This window comes from Pinus tabuliformis, chromosome Q (genome assembly GCF_031772625.1).
Source record: "Pinus tabuliformis cultivar Carrire ecotype Pingquan chromosome Q, CPIR1, whole genome shotgun sequence".
NCBI lineage: Eukaryota > Viridiplantae > Streptophyta > Pinopsida > Pinales > Pinaceae > Pinus > Pinus tabuliformis.
Window position 1 is genome coordinate 858,446,435 of NC_142296.1, and position 22,845 is coordinate 858,469,279.

Here is a 22,845-nt window from a genome sequence, read left to right on the forward strand (position 1 = left end):
ACGCGGGGCTACAGTCTATCAAATCAAAAATTAAATACGCCGAGGGGACAGCGAGGCAGTATGCGCAGAATATCAGTGGAAACAACCACCAGCCGACTCACTAAGCTTACAGTCAAACATATCTCACCAACTGAGCAGCCAGCACAACAACATTTACTTCTGCATTTATTTCTCCCTGTTTTCAAGATCATTTACTTCTCCTGTAAAGTAGGTAGATGAAGTTATTACTAGATATTATCTCTTTGAGATATTTTGTAAACACTTTTGTACAAATACCTCCCCAAGCGAAGTATTTGGGGTTGGTGATATATTTCTGAGACTGCGCTATAACTCTGAAAATCTTCTAAATACAAAAGCTGTTGGAATCCATTGTTGCTGGACTCTCTGGATGTCGAATTGATGACAGAGGACTTGTTATAGAATTCCTGAATTGTTTTATGGATCAATAAGTTCCTCTTACTTGTGTTTTTCGTTTCTATGTTTACTATATCATATATGTTTCATGATCTTAATAATAGAGAAAAAGAATAACTCAGAATTTGTTTGACTGCACTCTGTGTTCAATCTCTGTTATTGTTAATGTTTTCTTCAGAATTAGCATAAACATGAATTCTTAACTGCTCCTATTTCCCCTGGTTCTTACATCTTGAATATAGCTAAGGAATTCGTAACTGCTCCCTAGCAATAATCATCCCCTTTCCCTCTATCTGCATGATGAAGGATCCTTAATTAACCTTCACCCACAGACTCCATCCCATCTGATTCCAGCTTATGAATTGTTCCATGATTGATTACCTTGCTCTGTAGCACCACCCTCTGTCAAAGAAACCATATCCAGCAGTTCATCCTCATAGACTCCATTAGCCCAATGGACTGAACTTCATAGATTTACACCCATGTTCTATAGAATATCACCATCCAAAAATTAAACAAAACCTTGTACTTCATAACTAGCGTTGGATACCTATACTAATAGGTTTCATATTTCATGATTGGCCAAGGAAAGTCCAAATATGCTCTGCTTTGGTATTACAAAGATCCCATATTTCCTAGAGAACAAGAGGTGTGTAATCTGTTTCAAATATTGAGGACCTTTATTTCAATTTTGTGGATGATTCAACAGTTTAACCTGGATCATGCCATGTTTCAATTTTGAGTTATAGAATAGAGAAAGAAGTCTGTCCAAACTGTTTAATCTTGGCAGACAAGTAGTTTAGGTAGAGAAGTAAAGGTTCCCAACAGCTTAATCTGGGACCTTGGAAGAGATAAGGGTAGAAGTAGATAGAAAAGAATAAAGAAAAAGCCAAGAAAAAAAAAAAAGGCAAGTAAGGGTTTGCAAGCCTAAATGCACCCTCCAAGGAGAAACAAAAAATGTTAGGAAAGTAGCTGGGTAAGCAGTTGTGGTTGCAGAAAAGGTATTTTCACCATTTCACACATGTCAAGAGGTGTTTTGCCAAGGCAAAAATCTATCAATGGACAAAGTGGTGAATTCCATCAAATTACAGCAAGGAGCATGACTAACCTCCCTCTCCCCCTTCATTCCATTACTAACACTCCCTTTCTTTTAGCTGAGATTTGTGAAGAGAGATCATGGTTTTATGATGGTTCTTGTTCTTTCAGAAGCCACATTTCTTGTCTAAGATCTTTTCATTTTGATCTACTCTCAAAACTAAATCAACTTTACATAAACTCAGTAAAGTCCCCTCATTTGCTCCCCTCATTCATATTAACCTCTAATTCTACTATTAGCTCCCTTATCTTACCCTCCCCTAATAATACTAACACTATGGTGTATAAAGCCCCAAAATCTTGTAAATACTCCTCCCCTTGGCATTATAGCCATATGCTCTTCAAAAGGAACCAAAGAGACCTCTGGTCACCTTGGTGAACCTATCACATCCCATTCCCCCTTGCTACAAGCCAACTCGCTCCTCAAACCACCATTTGCATTGAAAAACCCTTGTAAACCCTCTTTTACCCCTTAAAACCTTTGCAAGAATTACCCAAAGTCAAAAAAACACCGCCTCTGGCGTTTCCAAAGGGTTAGCGCGCAGTTTGATTTTATGAAAACATTGAAAAAACCATTAAAAAAAACCCGCAACCCAAAAGTTTTCCGCCCACATATCACCCGAGCATGTTGTTGCTCCGCCCCCACCGTCGGATCAAGGCCCGAAGATCCGACGATCCACGATGATATCGGAGCAGCCCATGCAGCCGTCCTTTACCGCCCGAGAAGGTGACGTTGCGTCACGTCAGGGCCTCTCTACGTGTCAAGCAATAAGGTCTCTCGGAGCCAGGCCTGACACTTTCAGCGCCGTACTCAAACCGCCCCGAGAGACCGTAGCGGTTAGCCTTAACCGTAACCGCTACGGTCCTAACCGCCATCTGTCTTCCACTAATGCTTCGCCACGTCATTTCCGCTTGTCCTGCCCCTGTTATTCGTCCACCTGGCCGCTGACATGGCTGCCACCTCATCGCCCCCATGGACCAACAGTGTATTGACACGTCACCCGATGACGTCAGCTGACGTCACTTGACCTTGACCCACCAATGATGTCATGCTGACGTCATCACTAAAAAAGCGCCAAAATCATAAAAAGCCCATATTAAGCCAAAAAACGTCTATTTTTCCATTGTTTGTGCGTTTCTCTACTGTTTTTCTGCATGAGTGTTTACGTCCAAATTTTCGCCAACCTGCTCGATTGACGAGGCGACCTCCACAGCTCCAACCGTGCACGCCCATGCGACCTCCGTTCGTCAATTAACAGGTATTTACCGTTTGCTGCCCTCCATACGCCTGTTATTGAAATAAAAGTTACTCAGAGGGCTAAGGACAATAAAAATTATTTTTTCACCGGCCATTTCCCTCTGCACGTCCACATTTGCAACTGTGAAATCCCTAAAACACCAGCTGAGCCTTAATACCTGTAATTTCGCTCAAAACCAACATTCACTGCGTATTCCCGGCAAATGTCTGGTTAAACTCAATTCACCCGCTAAAAGAGGACATAGTGAGACCATAGAGAAGCCCTGCTCCTGAAACAAACAGTATTTCAATTGCTGTTGTGTAAATTCCTCCTCTGTTATCTGAGATACAAACTGTTTTTACAGAAAATCACTTCTATTCCGTGTTGCTTCCATTAAACCATCCACCTGCAATTGTTGAACTTTGAAGAAGATCATGGAGACTCCCATTGCTCTCAACATTAAGCCCCTCAATGCCCCTCACCAGGAATTGGAGTGGAAAGCCCTGGGAGATATGGATTACCAAATGCTGGACTGGTTTCTTATGGGCTCCAAGTATAATATCCAGATGCTGAATGAGTTGAAAGCCCAGCACCTGAGTGGAGCAGACATCTAGGGGATTTGGGACTCAAACCTGCCAATCTACAACCTCCCCCAAGTAAATACCTATGCCAGAATGGTCTACAGCTGCCAGGAATGCTATGACCCAAATCAAAGAGCTGTCATCAGCCCCACAGGCTCAGTCCTGTTTCCAGATCACCCCAGAGAGTATTAATGAGATGCTGCACTTCCATACTGCCAAGCAATTGACCCCCCTCAATATGCAGAATCTGATAAAGAAAGGGAGCAAGCTGTCAGGTGACCAAATCATTAAGATTAATCAGCTATTTGTAAGACCAGGCTCTGACACCATCAGAACCCCTCCTATTGGGTATCATTATTTGAATGAATTGGGCAGGATGTTAGTGGATTTAATCAGCTATGCCCTAGGATTCAAGGGAATGGAGGATGTGGATGAAACCATAAATAGCAATGCTGTCTCTATTCTCTCCTGGTAAGCCCCCAGCTGTGCATTATGATTATGCTACATACATTGCAGATAAAATCCATGACCAGTTTATGAACTTAAAGAGAGAAAGACTATTCAGGTATACCTCATACATATACCACCTCTTCTTGTTTTATAACAATCACATCTCTTTTCCTTAATCCACTATCAACCCCACCTCTCTTTTCTTTAAACCAACTCAATTAAGTCCAAGTCTGTTTTCCTGGACCTCTGTTTTTCATCAATCACCTACCTCTCACCTTATACATACAAACAATTGAGTTCATACTTATTCATTTATCAGCCATGACAGTACTGCTAGGTGCTCCTCCTCCTCACTAGAACTAATGACAAGACATGATAGTTGAGAATATCTCCATTTGAATAAGTCCTACAGCATTGGGAATTGTGTAATACTACTACCGAAACCATACAGTCATCAGAATATATGCTGTGAGTTGACACCTTTTAGATTGCCAAGGTATGTCCCCATGAGGCTTTTTGCCTTGGAATATTTCAGACAGTTTGGCAACTCAGACTACCTGCATTTTCAGAGCAAGAACAAGAAGTCACAGCTAAAGGTAAGGAGCCAGCTGGGTCCTTTCCTATATAACAGAAAAGAGGAGGGATGGAAAGAGGCAAACACTATCCTGGAAGGCCTCAGACTGCAAACTAGTTTTGAATGGATACCCTATGACCCCAATCATTCTATCTCCCTCAGGAGGATAAAATACAAATTGGGTGGTTATGCACACAAGAGACAACCTGAGATTGAACAGTATGCCAATGCCTTAAGCTGGGAAGAGGGTACCTTAGAAGAAGAAATAACTACTGAAGAGCTTCTAGAAAGAGAAGCTAGAAATATACAAAAGCAAGCTGACTTGGAAAATTGTGGATAGGTTCCTCATTCATACAGAAGACAGCTGGGAGCAGCTACTACATCATCAACAACACAGCAGCAAACTGCCGAGAAGGCACCGCGGACAGCAAGCAAAGATAAAGGGAAGCAGGTGGAACAGCCACCTCCATTGACCGAAGAACAAGTGGATACATTGCTACAGCAGCAAGAAGAAATGGAGCAGCAGGAACAAGGGCAGCAACAAGAAGAGGTACAATATAGTGAACAGCAGCCCTTGCAGCAAGAAAAAGTGATTGATGCCCCAAGCTCCACAGAGCAACAGGCTCAGACAATAGTGCCTCCTAGGGCAGAGACTACTGTTGATACCTCGGTCCTCCAAACCCCACAAAAGGAGGACTTAACCAGGAAAAGAGATAGAGAGACTCCCCTGACTTCATCCATCAATCGGGGAGAGAAAAGACAAAGACTAAATGACTTTCCAGAGGATGACATAGCAGTGAGGCAAGCAATGGGCATGGGCCCACCCAGTGGAGAAGTTTCAGCCAGTTCATTCCAGCATGAACATGATAGAGCTATAGGAGGAGAGGTCAGCTCCTCCAGCCAGCACAGAGAAGGACAGTCAAGCATCAAACAGCAATTTATTGACATTAAGAGGAGAAGTGATCCTATTAAAGTACAGCTGTACAATCATTTGCTGAACCTGGCTCCTACCAATCAGCAAAGACTCATGTCTGCCTTTGATGTAAGTGAAGGCAAAATGATCATGAGTCACTTCATGCCCACAACTCTGCATCCCCAATCTACCTCGGATTACCTAAGGACCAACATGGAGGTTCTGGCCAAAGATATACACCCTATGGATAAAATCGAACTGCATAAACAAACTGGTGAAATGGTGTATGCCTCCCTGGCAGATGAAACATTGGAAAACTACAAATTGAAGAGCAGCCTTGATAATACAGCCTCTCAGCTGGAATTGGAGAGAGCATCATCACAGGCCAAGGACAACAGAATCAAGTCCTTGGAGGAGGTAATTATAGAAATAGGACATGATCCTAAAGATGTTAAAGGTATCCAACAACTCTTGAAGCTAAGGGATGCAGACATGGCGGCCTTAAGAAAGAAAATCAAGCTCCCAGCTACCATCCATCCACAAACAGACGAGGTTGCCCAGCAAAGGCAGGAAAAGGATGCTACGGATTTGATGATATCCTTATACAAGGAGCTGGTTCGGACTCAAGACCAGCTAGGACAATCAGAAGCTGCAAAGGCAGCATTACAGACAGCATTGAAACAGAGAGAAGAGGGCCAAACTTCCCAGCCCCTCCGGAAGTAATCAATCTTGAAGAAGCTACTCCAATAACTACTCTTCCTCCTCAGCAGACGGGAACTACAGCACCATCTACAGCAACAACTACGCCAACAACAGAGCAGACTCCTAGTCTGGATATGCAGAAGTTGCAAGCTGAGATCCGAGTTCTTGAATCCCAAATGAAAGAGCTTGATGAAGTCAAAAAGTCTTTGACTAAGGTGAATGAAAGATTTGATAAAAGCAAGCAGAATGAGGCAGCAAAGGAAAGAGAAATAAAAGCTCTAAAAAAGAGAATAGCTGAACTAGAAAAAGAGCTTGCACTAGAAAAAGTAACAGCAGAACTAAAAGCAGTCCTCTGGGGTAACATTGGGCGGTCCATCACCAATCAGTGGCAGTATATTGAGACTATGGATGAGCAAATAGTACTCATTACCAAGGCAAACAGGGAAGTACAGAGAGCTAGAGCAAGCTTGGGCCACATGCCAGATGCTGCCAGCAGAATGATCACTATTTGAATAACAAAACTAGCTCTCAACTAGCTACCATGGGAATTACTAACAGGACTGAAACAATTTCAGTAGCTAAAAGAGTCTTGACACTGAGAAACCTAGTTGGAACGCTGGAGAGAAGAACACAGGATATGCAGACCGAGATCAACAAATTCCTGGACAGATTTGTGGCATTACAAAACAGAGGCCTCCCCAGCATATTAAGCAGTGTAGGAAGGCTGCTTACCCTGGAAAAATTACATCAAAAGGGTTGATGCACATGCTGCAGCACAAATAGCAAAACAGCCCAGTACCTCAGCAGAAACAGGGCCAGCATCAGGGCAGAATTTGTATGATAGGGTGGATAACCTGTTTTTTATCATGAATGAAATTGATCACCTGTTTGATACACCACCAAATTTCTTTAAGTATACAGAAGCAGATGAGACTATGGGGGCAATCATAAATCATCAATTGCCCACACAGGAAGAATGGAGGAATTTGACACAGGTAATCTTATCGGGCCCGAACCTGTAGCGATAGTTTTTCTCCAGTTTATGAACAGTCATGCACAGGCAGAATTTTGGTGGATAAAATCTACAAGGAAGAGAGATGCTGAGCCAACTCAGCAGGGCTATTTACTCACCACAACAGCAATCACCATCACAAGGTAGCAGACCCAAAATACAGCGCACAAGCCAAAAAGTCGGGTTCTCCAGCATTTGATCAAAGTATCCCGACCGACTTAGCAGCTCCCAAAGGCCAAAATATCTTCTGACAGAACATCAAGACGCCTTTATCTTGTATTCAATGCTGTAATAAATTTCTTATAATAATATCTCAAAAGTTGGTGAGAACATTAAGTCTGAGATAACGTAGAACTCAGATATTTTTTTGTAAAATCGTATGTATATATTCGCCCCTGACTGAAGCTTAAGGGGTTGTTGGTATTTTCATTTTGGGCATCTCATTTGCTGTAAAATTCTCAGAGAAATAATACAAAGGGTGAATGGAATTTCCGAATCTTGGCGTACCTTGATGCATGATGATGAATGGTGAATGTTGCAGGATTCCAGAGTGTTTTAAAAAACAATAAGTCTTTCTTAAATCTCTGTGTTACATGTTTTCGAGTCTTTTGTTCTCTTTCATTGTCTAAATGTTTTACACTTAATAGCAAAGTAGAGAATAGTTCCAGGATTTAATCACTGATTACCCTGAACTCAATCTGAGCTATTATCTATGTTTTCTTCAGATACAGTGAATGAAGTGTAATTCTTAATTGCTGCACTTTAAAACTATATCTTTTACAGTGATAGACATCCCCAGGGATTCAAGTTTTGCTCCTGAGGCATCTATCTGTTTCTCATACCTAGTTTGGTGGAAATACTTGAATACTTTAGTGAAAATTCTTAATTGCTTTCACTGGTTTTTTCACCTGTTTGTGTTATAAATCAAAAATTTTGTTGTATGAAGTATCCAAATGGCCCTGTAAGTCTCACCAATTCACCTCAAGGTTTCTAGACACCTACAGCCATAGACTCCATTGCCCAATGATATTTGACTCTTTGAATACTACATCATAAGACCTAAAAGAAACTCTTCAACCAAAACATAAACAAAACCTGTGCATAATAGCTAGCCTAAAACCCTATCATAAACAGATACAAATCATAAAGAGAGAGCCCTCTCTGATCACAGTTTGGCTAGAAACAGTGATCAAAAGATTGGTTAGTGGTTACCCCGGCCGTATTCCCTTGGGAGTCATAGGGAACAACCTGGGTGTTAACATAATTGGCGACTCCACTGGGGATTCATAAAGATTTTTCAATTACTATCTATCTTCCGAAGCTACCATCAAGCCTGAAACTAGCCAAGAGGCCTTAGAACTGTTTCTATAATACAGGGACAGCTTTAGGGAAGAGCTAATTAGGGAATCTTCCTCCTAGCTTTGGAACATACATAGCCATTTCAAAATTTTCATCCAGTCCTTGCATATATAAACTTCTTGTACAAATTCGAAAGAAATTAGAAGCTGGCTCCCAAAAGAAACCCAAGGCACACTAGGGCAAACCCTGACCCTAATCAACCTATCATTGTTGATAATCCAAATACCATTCCAAAGAACATTAGGAGACAGCAAAAGCAGGAGAAGCCTGCTGAGTCAGATACAATTTCAGATCAGCCTATCTGCATTCCCACACCCTGCAAAGTTCTTTTTCGATCCTCACCTAGTTCCCCTAGTTCATCATCAACACCTCAAAGTCCTCTTCTCCCATCTTCACCATCTGCACATACTCTTTCAACCAGTTCCCCGCTTGTTACCCATACCATTAACCCTGTCACACCTGTAATCCCTGTTGTCCCATTTATTCCTGTCAACCCTGTAAATCCCATAAACATGGCTAACAGGTATGCACCTCTGCAGATACCAGCTAATGCTCCAGCTCTACCCCAAGATTACCAAACCAAAATCTCATTTTTTGACTCCCATGGCCCTTTGACAGCTGTCCAGCATGCTAAGAAGATGCAAGACCACTTTGAGACCTATGAAATAGATGATAACAGCGTCAGGATGAGAATTTTTGTTCAAAGTTTAACTGGGGATGTTAGAACTTGGTTCAGATCCCTCAATGCAAACTCCATTGCAACACCTGATCAGCTTTACGAAGTTTTTGCTGAGAGATGGGAGAAGAAGAAAGATCCTCTCCACATACTTGGTGAATATAATACTATTAAAAGAGGTCCCCAAGAAACAGTTTTGGAATATTGTGCTAGGTTTAACAATGTATATAATGCTATCCCCCAGAACTTAAGGCCCCCTCCTGATTTGGCCCTGTATAACTTCCCTGACGGTTTTGATTCTGATATGGCCTATCAATTGAAAGAAAGAGATCCTCCAACCCTTGCAGAAGCTCAAAGGGTTGCAGTCACGGTAGAGGCTAACCTAATTGCCAAAAGAAACAGGGCAAAGTTGGAAAAGAAAGCTGGCTTCAGAGAAGAGCCCTCAGGTTTTGATCAGAAGCTGGATGCAATACTAAACAGTATGAAGAGATTGGGTGAAAGAGTGGAATCGGTTGAAAGAAAATCATCATGGGAAGCATCACAAAGCAACCCTCCTAGAAACCCAAATTTTAGGAGAAATCAGAACCCAAACATAGGAAAAACAAGTGCTGACCAAGATATTAGACCCCCTTTTCAAGAAAACTATGCAGAAACTTCCACAGACAATCAGCTCAATGAAGATCCTGAAATCAACTTAATAGGTCTGGATGGTAAAAGCCATGTTTTCTTAACACAAGAAGACCATGAGGAGGATGAAAGCAAAACATTCCAAACTAAAACAGGAGAATCCTTTGACTTTAAACAAGGATATGATACTGCTGTCTATGAAGTCCATAAACAATACAAACTAAGGAGTAGGACTGTAAATGTAAATCAGCCTGAAAAGATAAAGGAGAAACAACAGTTTAAAGAAGCATCAGTCACAGAACCTAATGATAAAACAAACTGGCCTACAAAAGAAGTAATGGTTGAGGAGGTTACTGAAATACCGTCACCACCACAACAGCCCATGGCAACTTTGTCCTCTCACCCTGATTCAAATTTTACCCCTCAAAACATGAGTAAAAGGGGCAGGTCTCTAAGTCAAGATGAAATCCAACAAGAAGATTCAATGAACAAAGAAAAGACTACTACCCGTGACTCTAAAACCCAAGTTGACAAACCTTTTGACCTAGGCACAGAGATTGGCAAGCTAAAAATAGCAATTCCTCTCTCAGAGCTAGCCAAGCATGACATATACAAGCAACAGATAAAGAAATCCCTACAGCTCACCAATAGCAAAGATGATGTAAATGTGCTAGATGACACTCCAGAATTACTGTTTGGCCCAGAGGTAGATGGAAAATCAGTAGTCACAGGGTTTTACCTTTTTACGTCAGCTTGCATATACATGATAAAATACTGCACAATGCAATGTTTGACTCAGGTGCCTCTCATAACCTGATGCCAAAAGCAGTCATGGAAAGATTAAACTTGGATATAACAAGACCATACAAAGACCTGTTTTCCTTTGATTCTAGCCAGGTCAAATGTTTGGGCCTAATAAAAGATTTATGTGTGTCCCTGGTTCAATATCCCAACAAGACCATTCTAATGGATGTTGTAGTTGCTGATATCCCACCCAAATATGGGATGCTGTTATCAAGATCATGGGGAGCCAAGCTCCAGGGCTCCCTGCAATTAGACATGTCATATGCAACTATTTCTGTCTTTGGGCAACCAAAAAGACTTTATAGGGAAACACTCATGAAGTATATGGTCAGCAGTGAAGAGAAGCCTCAAAATTTTCCAATATACACTGTTCATTCGGACATAGACTCCTTCATCCTCTTCAATGACAGCGCAGACCTCTCAAACAATGACATTAGGACCGAAACACTCACACAAGAACAAAACATTGATCAGACAAGTAGCACCTGCCAAACATCAATCAGCCCAACAATACACATTAACCCTCCTCTAGTTGTCAAAGATTGTCAAAAAAGTGATGAAATTGTCCTAGAAAACAAATGGGAAAAGAAACCCCAACTCATGCTCACATTGCCATCCCATGAACAGAATTTTAAATCTCCTGTTCAGCAAGACATCCTGTGGGTCCTAGAATTTGATGGCTCAGTTAACAAGCTAGGAGCAGGAGCTGGAGTGTGGATACATAACAAAGAGAAAGATTATGCAGAAGGCAGGGCTTATAGATTGAATTTTAGATGCACTAACAACATGGCAGAATACGAAGCTCTGTTGCTCGGTCGCAAACTAGCAAGGTCATTACAAGCTCCTAAACTCTCCATCATGGGAGACTCTGACCTAGTAATTCAACAAGTGAAAGGAAACTTTGTCACCAATGACAAAAGATTGAGGTCCTACAGATCTGCTGTAATTGAAATATTAGAGACCTTCTCTGAGTATGTTATCACAAAAATTTCAAGGGGTCACAATCTCCATGCACACAGCTTGGCAACGTTTGCCAGCACCTTCAAATTTCCATTAGAACCCAATAACTGTTTTACAGCCGAGGTCAAATACAGACCCTCTATTCCAAACAATGTTAAAGAATGGCAAGTATTTGAGGATGGCATGCAAATAAACAATTTTTTAACCTTGCAACAAGAGTTCACAGGATTAAATATTGATATTGATGGAGCAAGTCAATCACAAATACTTGAGTCAGCAAGTCAATCACAAATACTGTTTCAACAGTCTGCTCACCCAATGTCACCTAGAACAGCAAAACAATTACTAAGTCCAACTATTTTCAACAATGAAAACATTCAGCAAATTCACCAAATTGACTGTGAAGAGATGAGCAGCGCTGAAGCTGAAATCATACAACTTAAGGACAATTTCCTTCCAGTAGGCCTTACCCCATTAGAAGACATTTTTGATTCAAATGATGTCCCCAGGAAACCAAAAATGCAGCCATTAGATGCAGCAATTGAAGAATGCAACATTGGTACCACTGACAAGCCTAAAATAATAAAACTATCTGCTGCTTTGCCCCCTGATCAAAAACCCAAATACATTGATCTCTTTAAAGAGTTTCAAGATGTTTTTGCTTGGGGTTATGAGGATCTAAAGTCCTATGATACTTCTGTCATCCAGCACACCATTCCCCTCAAGCCTAATCAAAAACCATTCAAACAGAAATTGAGAAGGATCAATCCTATGCTCCTTCCTTCCATTGAAAAAGAATTACATAAAATGTTCAAAGCTGGTATCATAGCACCAATCAGGTTCTCGGAGTGGATTTCAAATTTGGTCCCTACAAGAAAGAAAACTGGTGAGATTAGACTTTGTGTAGACTTAAGGAATTTGAATCAAGTATCACTCAAAGATAACTACCCTTTACCCAAAATGGATCACATTCTTCAAAGAGTAGTAGGGGCTTCAAGGATATCATTGCTTGATGGATTCTCAGGCTTCAATCAAATCCTAGTACACCCTGATGACCAAGACAAAACTGCATTTACAACCCCATGGGGAACTTTCAAGTATGTGAAAATGCCCTTTGGATTGAAAAACGCAGGGGCAACGTTTCAAAGAGCAATGGACATTGCTTTTACAAAAGAGATTCATGACTTTTTGGTCATTTACTTAGATGATCTAACACCCTTTTCAAAATCTGACCAAGAACACTTGAAACATTTGAGACAGATTTTCATAACATGTAGGAAATATGGCATTTCCTTAAACCCCAAGAAGTCATTATTTGGCTTGGAAGAAGGGAAACTTTTAGGACACATTATTTCAAAAGATGGCATAAGAATTGATCCAGATAGGATACAAGCTATCCTACAAATGCCTCATCCAAGGAATGTCAAGGAATTGCAAGGATTCTTAGGGAAAATCAACTTTTTAAGAAGATTCATCCCAAATTTAGCAGAATTAATCAGATTATTAAACAATATGCTAAAGAAAGATTCAAAGGTCAAATGGACTGTCGAAGCAAAACAAGCCTTTGAAAGTATAAAATTGGCCTTGACTCGAACCCCGGTGTTAACCAATCCTCAGTTTGACAGAGACTTTATCATTTTCTCTTTTGCCTCTCAGCATACCATTGCTGCTGTTTTATTACAGAAAGATGACCAAGGGAATGAGAAGCCCATTGCTTTTTTCAGCAGAGCTCTTAGAGATGCCCCTTTAAAGTACCAAATAATGGAGAAACAAGCCTATGCTTTGATCAAAGCTATTAAAGACTTTAGGATTTACATCCTTTACTCCCATGTTATAGCTTATGTACCAAGTCCTATTGTCAAAGACATTCTCACCCAAGAAAACTTAGAGGGTAGGAGAGGAAAATGGATTGCCAATATACTAGAATTTGACATTGAAATAAAACCCACAAAGCTGATAAAAGGGCAAGGTTTGGCCAAATTAATGACAGAAGCAAATTTCCAAGCCTTAGACATCAACCAACTGGACAGTGAAACAGAGCTGGCGACTCCAAAGATCAATGTAGCCTTTGAACAATCTCCTTGGTACTCTGACATCTGTTATGTGTTACAAAACCTGTGTGCTCCCCCAGGACTGTCCAGAACTAAGTGTAGGTTCCTAAAAATGAAAACATCTAGATTTTGTGTGATAGATGGAAACTTACTTTGGAAAAACCATGAAGGTATCTTGCTGCACTATCTAATAGAGAATGAAACTAACAAAATCATGCAAGATTTCCATGCTGGAGACTGTGGTGGACATTTGTACTGGAAGTCCACTGTGGACAAAATATTGAGGGCTGGTTATTACTGGCCCACCATGTTCTCTGATGTTAAGAAATTTACAGCCTCATGCCACAAATGCCAACTGTTTGAAGGCAAAAGACAGTTGCTGCCACTCCCTTTGAAGCCCATTGCAACAGAGAGACCTTTCCAACAATGGGGTTTGGATTTCATTGGGGAAATTCATCCCTCATCCTCAGGCCAACACAGATGGATTTTAACAGCAACAGACTACTTCACCAAGTGGATTGAAGCTGCCCCATGCAGACAAGCAAATGATTCAGTAATTATTCAGTTTTTGGAAAACAATATACTGGCTAGATTTGGCTGTCCAGACAAGATAATAACAGACAATGCTGCTGCTTTCAGATCCAAGAAAATGGTGAACTTCTGCCATAAATTTCACATTACTTTGGGCCATTCTACAGCTTACTATCCTCAAGGAAATGGCCTTGCTGAATCATCAAACAAAAGTTTAATAAACATCATAAAGAAAGTGCTGGAGGAAAACAAAAAGAACTGGCATAAGAAACTAGTAAATGCTTTATGGGCAGATAGACTAACAACAAAAAGATCTATTGGGACCAGCCCATATGAGTTAGTCTACGGATTAGAAGCCAAATTTCCTTCATCACTAGGAGTGCCGGTTATGAAACTTCTGCAAGAGAGCCAAGCAGAGCCAAATGATATGCAAAGGAGGATCAATCAGGTAATCTGTTTACAGCAAACTAGAGAACAAGTTTTCAGCAGAGCGCAGATATTACAAGAAAAATTGAAAAAGGCCTTTGATAGGAGAACCAAAGCAGAAGATTTCAATGTGGGGGACAAAGTCTTAAAGTGGGATGCAAGAAGAGAAGAGAAAGGAAAACATGGAAAATTTGACTCTTTATGGAGAGGACCATTTGCTGTCCAAGCAGTACAAGGTAACAACACTTACTTCCTTAAAAGTCTGACTGAAACTGACTTGGATGAAGGTCCTGTCAATGGCAGGATGCTGAAGCACTACTTGGACTATTCCCCATGAATGGAAACTAAGGATTCATTGTATATATGCAGATGTACATATTGTTTTCTATTTTAGATTGTAAAATACAATTTTTCAAGTGATTCACCAACCAGCTAGAGGCAAGTAGAATCAGAGGTCTTCCAAGAAAGAAGCACACAATTTTGACACGTTTTTGCAGCAAACTTCAAAGATTGGGATGGGCAGTCAAAGAACAAGGCAATCTGACCTGCTGTTCTTGGTCTTTCAGAAGAAAAACCATCCCCATGTGGAGCCACTGTTGGATACCTATACTAATAGGTTTCATATTTCATGATTGGCCAAGGAAAGTCCAAATATGCTCTGCTTTGGTATTACAAAGATCCCATATTTCCTAGAGAACAAGAGGTGTGTAATCTGTTTCAAATATTGAGGACCTTTATTTCAATTTTGTGGATGATTCAACAGTTTAACCTGGATCATGCCATGTTTCAATTTTGAGTTATAGAATAGAGAAAGAAGTCTGTCCAAACTGTTTAATCTTGGCAGACAAGTAGTTTAGGTAGAGAAGTAAAGGTTCCCAACAGCTTAATCTGGGACCTTGGAAGAGATAAGGGTAGAAGTAGATAGAAAAGAATAAAGAAAAAGCCAAAGAAAAAAAAAAAAGGCAAGTAAGGGTTTGCAAGCCTAAATGCACCCTCCAAGGAGAAACAAAAAATGTTAGGAAAGTAGCTGGGTAAGCAGTTGTGGTTGCAGAAAAGGTATTTTCACCATTTCACACATGTCAAGAGGTGTTTTGCCAAGGAAAAAATCTATCAATGGACAAAGTGGTGAATTCCATCAAATTACAGCAAGGAGCATGACTAACCTCCCTCTCCCCCTTCATTCCATTACTAACACTCCCTTTCTTTTAGCTGAGATTTATGAAGAGAGATCATGGTTTTATGATGGTTCTTGTTCTTTCAGAAGCCACATTTCTTGTCTAAGATCTTTTCATTTTGATCTACTCTCAAAACTAAATCAACTTTACATAAACTCAGTAAAGTCCCCTTCATTTGCTCCCCTCATTCATATTAACCTCTAATTCTACTATATAGCTCCCTTATCTTACCCCTCCCCTAATAATACTAACACTATGGTGTATAAAGCCCCAAAATCTTGTAAATACTCCTCCCCTTGGCATTATAGCCATATGCTCTTCAAAAGGAACCAAAGAGACCTCTGGTCACCTTGGTGAACCTATCACATCCCATTCCCCCTTGCTACAAGCCAACTCGCTCCTCAAACCACCATTTGCATTGAAAAACCCTTGTAAACCCTCTTTTACCCCTTAAAACCTTTGCAAGAATTACCCAAAGTCAAAAAACCCGCCTCTGGCGCATTTCCAAAGGGTTAGCGCGCAGTTTGATTTTATGAAAAACATTGAAAAAACCATTAAAAAAAACCCGCAACCCAAAGTTTTCCGCCCACATATCACCCGAGCATGTTGTTGCTCCGCCCACCGTCGGATCAAGGCCCGAAGATCCGACGATCCACGATGATATCGGAGCAGCCCCCGCAGCCGTCCTTTACCGCCCGAGAAGGTGACGTTGCGTCACGTCAGGGCCTCTCCACGTGTCAAGCAATAAGGTCTCTCGGAGCCAGGCCTGACACTTTCAGCGCCGTACTCAAACCGCCCCGAGAGACCGTAGCGGTTAGCCTTAACCGTAACCGCTACGGTCCTAACCGCCATCTGTCTTCCACTAATGCTTCGCCACGTCATATCCGCTTGTCCTCGCCCCTGTTATTCGTCCACCTGGCCGCTGACATGGCTGCCACCTCATCGCCCCCATGGACCAACAGTGTATTGACACGTCACCCGATGACGTCAGCTGACGTCACTTGACCTTGACCCACCAATGACGTCATGCTGACGTCATCACTAAAAAGCGCCAAAATCATAAAAAGCCCATATTAAGCCAAAAAACGTCTATTTTTCCATTGTTTGTGCGTTTCTCTACTGTTTTTCTGCATGAGCGTTTACGTCCAAATTTTCGCCAACCTGCTCGATTGACCGAGGCGACCTCCACAGCTCCAACCGTGCACGCCCATGCGACCTCCGTTCGTCAATTAATAGGTATTTACCGCTTGCTGCCCTCCATACGCCTGTTATTGAAATAAAAGTTACTCAGAGGGCTAAGGACACCATAAAAATTATATTTTCACCGGCCATTTCCCTCTGCACATCCACATTTGCAACTGTGAAATCCCTAAAACACCAGCTGAGCCTTAATACCTGTAATTTCGCTCAAAACCAACATTCACTGCGTATTCCCGGCAAATGTCTGGTTAAACTCAATTCACCCGCTAAAAGAGGACATAGTGAGACCATAGAGAAGCCCTGCTCCTGAAACAAACAGTATTTCAATTGCTGTTGTGTAAATTCCTCCTATGTTATCTGAGATACAAACTGTTTTTACAGAAAATCACTTCTATTCCGTGTTGCTTCCATTAAACCATCCACCTGCAATTGTTGAACTTTGAAGAAGATCATGGAGACTCCCATTGCTCTCAACATTAAGCCCCTCAATGCCCCTCACCAGGAATTGGAGTGGAAAGCCCTGGGAGATATGGATTACCAAATGCTGGACTGGTTTCTTATGGGCTCCAAGTATAATATCCAGATGCTGAATGAGTTGAAAGCCCAGCACCTGAGTGGAGCAGACATCTTGGGGATTTGGGACTCAAACCTGCCAATCTACAACCTCCCCCAAGTAAATCCTATGCCAGAATTGGTCTACAGCTGCCAGGAATGCTATGACCCAAATCAAAGAGCTGTCATCAGCCCCACAGGCTCAGTCCTGTTCCAGATCACCCCAGAGAGTATTAATGAGATGCTGCACTTCCATACTGCCAAGCAATTGACCCCCCTCAATATGCAGAATCTGATAAAGAAAGGGAGCAAGCTGTCAGGTGACCAAATCATTAAGATTAATCAGCTGTTTGTAAGACCAGGCTCTGACACCATCAGAACCCCTCCTATTGGGTATCAATATTTGAATGAATTGGGCAGGATGTTAGTGGATTTAATCAGCTATGCCCTAGGATTCAAGGGAATGGAGGATGTGGATGAAACCATAATAGCAATGCTGTCTCTATTCTCTCCTGGTAAGCCCCCAGCTGTGCATTATGATTATGCTACATACATTGCAGATAAAATCCATGACCAGTTTATGAACTTAAAGAGAGAAAGACTATTCAGGTATACCTCATACATATACCACCTCTTCTTGTTTTATCAACCAGCCACCTTCTCTTTTCCTTTAAAGCCACTCAATGCCCAAGGAAGTCCAAGGTCAGTTGTGTTCTGGACCTCTGTTTTTCATCATACCTCTGTGTCACCTTATACATACAATGAGTTCATTGACTTATTCATTTATCCAGCCATGACAGTACTGCAGGGTACTCCTCCTCCTAGACTAACCGATGACATGAGGAGAATTCTCCATTTGAATAAGTCCTACAGCATTGGGAATTGGTACTTCTACCGAAACCATACAGTCATCAGAATATATGGCTGTGAGTTGACACCTTTTAGATTGCCAAGGTATGTCCCCATGAGGCTTTTTGCCTTGGAATATTTCAGACAGTTTGGCAACTCAGACTACCTGCATTTTCAGAGCAAGAACAAGAAGTCACAGCTAAAGGTAAGGAGCCAGCTGGGTCCTTTCCTATATAACAGAAAAGAGGAGGGATGGAAAGAGGCAAACACTATCCTGGAAGGCCTCAGACTGCAAACTAGTTTTGAATGGATACCCTATGACCCCAATCATTCTATCTCCCTCAGGAGGATAAAATACAAATTGGGTGGTTATGCACACAAGAGACAACCTGAGATTGAACAGTATGCCAATGCCTTAAGCTGGGAAGAGGGTACCTTAGAAGAAGAAATAACTGCTGAAGAGCTTCTAGAAAGAGAAGCTAGAAATATACAAAAGCAAGCTGACTTGGAAAATTGTGGACAGGTTCCTCATTCATACAGAAGACAGCTGGGAGCAGCTACTACATCATCAACAACACAGCAGCAAACTGCCGAGAAGGCACCACAGACAACAAGCAAAGATAAAGGGAAGCAGGTGGAACAGCCACCTCCATTGACCGAAGAACAAGTGGATACATTGCTACAGTAGCAAGAAGAAATGGAGCAGCAGGAACAAGGGCAGCAACAAGAAGAGGTACAATATAGTGAACAGTAGCCCTTGCAGCAAGAAAAAGTGATTGATGCCCCAAGCTCCACAGAGCAACAGGCTCAGACAATAGTGCCTCCTAGGGCAGAGACTACTGTTGATACCTCGGTCCTCCAAACCCCACAAAAGGAGGACTTAACCAGGAAAAGAGATAGAGAGACTCCCCTGACTTCATCCATCAATCGGGGAGAGAAAAGACAAAGACTAAATGACTTTCCAGAGGATGACATAGCAGTGAGGCAAGCAATGGGCATGGGCCCACCCAGTGGAGAAGTTTCAGCCAGTTCATTCCAGCATGAACATGATAGAGCTATAGGAGGAGAGGTCAGCTCCTCCAGCCAGCACAGAGAAGGACAGTCAAGCATCAAACAGCAATTTATTGACATTAAGAGGAGAAGTGATCCTATTAAAGTACAGCTGTACAATCATTTGCTGAACCTGGCTCCTACCAATCAGCAAAGACTCATGTCTGCCTTTGATGTAAGTGAAGGCAAAATGATCATGAGTCACTTCATGCCCACAACTCTGCATCCCCAATCTACCTCGGATTACCTAAGGACCAACATGGAGGTTCTGGCCAAAGATATACACCCTATGGATAAAATCGAACTGCATAAACAAACTGGTGAAATGGTGTATGCCTCCCTGGCAGATGAAACATTGGAAAACTACAAATTGAAGAGCAGCCTTGATAATACAGCCTCTCAGCTGGAATTGGAGAGAGCATCATCACAGGCCAAGGACAACAGAATCAAGTCCTTGGAGGAGGTAATTATAGAAATAGGACATGATCCTAAAGATGTTAAAGGTATCCAACAACTCTTGAAGCTAAGGGATGCAGACATGGCGGCCTTAAGAAAGAAAATCAAGCTCCCAGCTACCATCCATCCACAAACAGACGAGGTTGCCCAGCAAAGGCAGGAAAAGGATGCTACGGATTTGATGATATCCTTATACAAGGAGCTGGTTCGGACTCAAGACCAGCTAGGACAATCAGAAGCTGCAAAGGCAGCATTACAGACAGCATTGAAACAGAGAGAAGAGGGCCAAACTTCCCAGCCCCCTCCGGAAGTAATCAATCTTGAAGAAGCTACTCCAATAACTACTCTTCCTCCTCAGCAGACGGGAACTACAGCACCATCTACAGCAACAACTACGCCAACAACAGAGCAGACTCCTAGTCTGGATATGCAGAAGTTGCAAGCTGAGATCCGAGTTCTTGAATCCCAAATGAAAGAGCTTGATGAAGTCAAAAAGTCTTTGACTAAGGTGAATGAAAGATTTGATAAAAGCAAGCAGAATGAGGCAGCAAAGGAAAGAGAAATAAAAGCTCTAAAAAAGAGAATAGCTGAACTAGAAAAAGAGCTTGCACTAGAAAAAGTAACAGCAGAACTAAAAGCAGTCCTCTGGGGTAACATTGGGCGGTCCATCACCAATCAGTGGCAGTATATTGAGACTATGGATGAGCAAATAGTACTCATTACCAAGGCAAACAGGGAAGTACAGAGAGCTAGAGCAAGCTTGGGCCACATGCCAGATGCTGCCAGCAGAATGATCACTATTTTGAATAACAAAACTAGCTCTCAACTAGCTACCATGGGAATTACTAACAGGACTGAAACAATTTCAGTAGCTAAAAGAGTCTTGACACTGAGAAACCTAGTTGGAACGCTGGAGAGAAGAACACAGGATATGCAGACCGAGATCAACAAATTCCTGGACAGATTTGTGGCATTACAAAACAGAGGCCTCCCCAGCATATTAAGCAGTGTAGGAAGGCTGCTTACCCTGGAAAATTACATCAAAAGGGTTGATGCACATGCTGCAGCACAAATAGCAAAACAGCCCAGTACCTCAGCAGAAACAGGGCCAGCATCAGGGCAGAATTTGTATGATAGGGTGGATAACCTGTTTTTTATCATGAATGAAATTGATCACCTGTTTGATACACCACCAAATTTCTTTAAGTATACAGAAGCAGATGAGACTATGGGGGCAATCATAAATCATCAATTGCCCACACAGGAAGAATGGAGGAATTTGACACAGGTAATCTTATCGGGCCCGAACCTGTAGCGATAGTTTTTCTCCAGTTTATGAACAGTCATGCACAGGCAGAATTTTGGTGGATAAAATCTACAAGGAAGAGACAGATGCTGAGCCAACTCAGCAGGGCTATTTACTCACCACAACAGCAATCACCATCACAAGGTAGCAGACCCAAAATACAGCGCACAAGCCAAAAAGTCGGGTTCTCCAGCATTTGATCAAAGTATCCCGACCGACTTAGCAGCTCCCAAAGGCCAAAATATCTTCTGACAGAACATCAAGACGCCTTTATCTTGTATTCAATGCTGTAATAAATTTCTTATAATAATATCTCAAAAGTTGGTGAGAACATTAAGTCTGAGATAACGTAGAACTCAGATATTTTTTGTAAAATCGTATGTATATATTCGCCCCTGACTGAAGCTTAAGGGGTTGTTGGTATTTTCATTTTGGGCATCTCATTTGCTGTAAAATTCTCAGAGAAATAATACAAAGGGTGAATGGAATTTCCGAAGCTTGGCGTACCTTGATGCATGATGATGAATGGTGAATGTTGCAGGATTCCAGAGTGTTTCATAAAACAATAAGTCTTTCTTAAATCTCTGTGTTACATGTTTTCGAGTCTTTTGTTCTCTTTCATTGTCTAAATGTTTTACACTTAATAGCAAAGTAGAAGAATAGTTCCAGGATTTAATCACTGATTACCCTGAACTCAATCTGAGCTATTATCTATGTTTTCTTCAGATACAGTGAATGAAGTGTAATTCTTAATTGCTGCACTTTAAAACTATATCTTTTACAGTGATAGACATCCCCAGGGATTCAAGTTTTGCTCCTGAGGCATCTATCTGTTTCTCATACCTAGTTTGGTGGAAATACTTGAATACTTTAGTGAAAATTCTTAATTGCTTTCACTGGTTTTTTCACCTGTTTGTGTTATAAATCAAAAATTTTGTTGTATGAAGTATCCAAATGGCCCTGTAAGTCTCACCAATTCACCTCAAGGTTTCTAGACACCTACAGCCATAGACTCCATTGCCCAATGATATTTGACTCTTTGAATACTACATCATAAGACCTAAAAGAAACTCTTCAACCAAAACATAAACAAAACCTGTGCATAATAGCTAGCCTAAAACCCTATCATAAATAGATACAAATCATAAAGAGAGAGCCCTCTCTGATCACAGTTTGGCTAGAAACAGTGATCAAAAGATTGGTTAGTGGTTACCCCGGCCGTATTCCCTTGGGAGTCATAGGGAACAACCTGGGTGTTAACAACTAGCTTAATATACTGTAAAACAAAGCTAAATTATAAAGAGAGAGCCCTCTCTGGGTGCAGATTGGCTAGAACCTGCATCTAAAATATTGGTCTATGGTTACCTCGGTCGTATTCCCTTTTCTACAACTTTTGGGAACAACCTGAGTGCTAACATTATTGGCGACTCCACTGGGGACCTGAATAATTGTTTGTTACTGCTGTCTATTTTCTAAAGCTACAGATGGGGCCTGAAGTTAGCCAGTCAGCCTTTGAATCTGTTTTTGCTATGCAATTACAGGAGTAAATAAAAGCTACTTCAGTCTATCTCCAGTCTAGTTTTAGGCTTTGAACAACTATCTCAAATATTTGATCAGTCCCTTGTTTCAATATATCTACAGGAAAATTCAAAACTCCTATATCTTAGGCTTCCTAGAAAGATACTGTCAAAAGTTGTGTCCTTCAAAATATTTCAAGAAAAACCAAAAAATATATTCAAAAGCCAGCACCAAAGAAGAAAATCCATTACACTAGATCAAATCCAGATCCAAATCCCCCACCTATCTTTGAAAATCATAATTTGATCCCTAAGAAGCTTAGAAGC